We start from the raw sequence: 3,000 nt of genomic DNA, 5'->3' as shown, positions 1-3,000 counted from the left end.
ACCATGCTGAAAGCCTTGAGAAGTCAATTACATAAAATCTACTGCTGTCATCCATGGAGGCAGTCATTTTTATCACAGAAGGCAAGAATCAAGTTGGTCAAGATTGATTTACCCGTGGTAACTCCAAGCCAGCTGTTCCCAGAAACTTTATTGCACCTTATGCATTTGCCTTCCCACAGCCTTCCAAACACAACAAAAAACAGCCTCTCAAAGACATCAGCTGGCTCCCTCAGCACTCTCAGACACATCTCATCCAGCTCTGTAGATTTGTATATGGCCGCTCTGGTAGCTCCCATGTCAATTCTCTTCTACTATAAACAGCATCTCCCTCATCCAAATTCCACTGCTAGGCACAGAGACCAAGGCCAACTGACAGCAGACTTGCTGTATAAAGATTCAGCCTTTTCTGTGTCCTTCTTCAGTGGTTGCTTTAGTCGTCCTTCCACTGTCAATGTACCTACAGAAGCCCATCTTGTTGTCCTTCACATCCTTGAATGGTTTCAAATTTAGATGAGCTTTACCCTTCATAACTCTACCCCTAAAAGCCCGCAGAATGCTTTTATATTGCTCCTGAGTAGCCTGTCCTCACTTCCACCTCCTAGACAATTCCTTTTTGAATTTGAGCTCAGCTGGGAGTTCTGCTTTCAGCTAAGCTGCCCTCCTGCCACACCTGCTGCCTTCCCTGTACATTGGAATGGATGATTTTTGCGCTTTGGAGAGGTTTTTCCTTGATGATCAGTCAGGTCTCCTGACTGCTTTTGTCCTTCAGAACTGGCTTCTACAGAGACCCATCAACGAGTTCACGAACAAACTAAAGTTCACGATCTTTACTGTGGTACTTGCTTTCTGCTCTTCTCTTGGTATCTTCAACTTGAAGCCAAGACTAACATTAACAAACATAACCCTAAACAGTTGTTTCTTGTTTGTGTGTAGCAAGGCCAGCAAAGCACCTCCCTTAGACTACTCATCTAGGACATTCATTAAGATACTGTCCCTTCTACATTCCAGAAGTCCCCTGGATTGCTGTACTGTGTCACACTCTCAGTAAACACCCAGATTGTTAAAGTTTCCCTAAAAAAACAGGGCCTGCAATAGAAGCAATCTTTTAAGAAGTCTTCACATGATCATAGTTTCCCTATGTTTTCCTATAGTTTTTAGGTTGGAAGAGACCTCCAGAAGTCTCCTGTCCAACCTCACGTTCAAAGCAGGGTCAGCTCTGAGATCAGACCATGTTGCTCAGTATTCTATCCAGCCAGGTCTTGAAGACCTCCAAGGATGAAGATTACTCAACTTCTCCAGACCCCCGTTCCACTTCTTGACTCCCCTTATGATGAAAAACTCTCCTTATAGCCAGTCAGAATCTCCTATTTCAACTAACGCTCTTCATCTCTCATCTTCCCACCGTGCATTGCTATGTAGATCTTATCCCTGTCTTCTCTTCATATCCTCTTTGTAAGTATTGGAATGCTGCTATCTTCCCTTTTCCAGGCTCTACCTCCTTTGGATCAGGCAGCCTTACAAAAGATGCCACCACAATGTCTCTCTTACTGAGCTCCCTTCTGAACCCAACCTGTAAGCTTTTGACCAGCCTGTTATCCAGGCAAGAGCAAAACTCTGTGCACTCAAGACACTCCTTTCAAGAGTCTGCAATGGCATCCTTGTCTATGAACCTGAGGCCATGCACTACAGCACTGCAACTGTGTGAAATATCCCACCATGTCTCTGCAAATCCAATGACATCACAGTGCAGACTTCCACTTTCTCTCAGCACGCTTGCTGGTAAAGACACTTTTGCCCAACACTGCTGAGTAGATCCCATCTGTCCTTAGCAGTCCCCATTTCTTGAAAAGGGTCCTGTGGTCACAGAATCCAAAGTGCAGCCATGACACCAGGGGCGCAGACAGGTGTGAATATGCAGGGTGCATCCACCCCTGCCCAGGTTCTTCCCTTGAATGGCAGGACGGAGAACACTGCTTGGGCTCCATTGCTTCACATGGGATCGCTGAGCCCTGCAGTCATCCTTAATCTGCTGAATTATTACTAGTGCCCACATGAGAGAGTAACAAGTTCTGATGACTGGTCAGTCCTTGGCAACTTCTGTGATGTCCTGGATCCAGTCCCCACAGAAGCATCAAACTTTGGAAGTTATCAGGTCTGGTCAGCAGATGGATGTCTCCATTCCCTACAACAGGAGGTCCCAATTATCCATTGCTTCCTCTTGGTGGCACTGGTTATGAGTTACGGTTATGACCAGGCACAGCTATCTCAAACACCTCTCTTGAAAGAACTCACTCCTCCTCTCATGTTTCCAGGTGCTATACGTTTATTAAATCCATATTATTATCAGCCTCACATATTTGTGTTACTGAGAATGACACCAAGTATGGTTGTATCTTTCCATTAACTTACCTGAAAGAAACTATTTGAGACGGGACAGGAAACACTACAGTTCTTAACAGTGATGCCTAAGATTTAGGCTTCTCAAAGTGAAAAACATATACGTAAGCAGCATAAACACAGCTGCTTATTAACACAGCAAGAAAAGCAACACAGCAAATATTCCTTTACCTGTAAAAAAAAAACCACAAAAAGAAAAGAAAAAGAAAATCTTACATTCATATATGCTTTAAAACCAAAATACATAAAGGACACTCAACTAGAGAAGTTGATCACTTGTCCCTGTCATGATGCATGCTGTTAACATTGTGTGCACAAACCTTTAATGCCAGACTTCACAGATCTCACTGCAGTCAGGAACAAAGCCAAAGCTGTAAATGTCACACATGATTTTCAGGGGAGATGTGAATGTGGAAAAGAGTTTGTGAAATTCTCCTATGAGGATGCCTTTGAATTTCTCCAGAGAACGTTTTCTATAGCCTCCAGGCACAGGGATGTGGCACAAGGGCATTCCTTCATCTTCAGGTCAATCCACTGCGGCCAAGGCTGCTAAGCCCATCCCTTTCCTTCAGACATACATGGGAGGAAACTCCCCCTTCTGCC

Source organism: Buceros rhinoceros, unplaced genomic scaffold, assembly GCF_000710305.1.
Source record: "Buceros rhinoceros silvestris isolate BGI_N320 unplaced genomic scaffold, ASM71030v1 scaffold23142, whole genome shotgun sequence".
Taxonomy (NCBI): Eukaryota; Metazoa; Chordata; class Aves; order Bucerotiformes; family Bucerotidae; genus Buceros; species Buceros rhinoceros.
Note: the sequence above shows the minus strand (reverse complement) of the source record.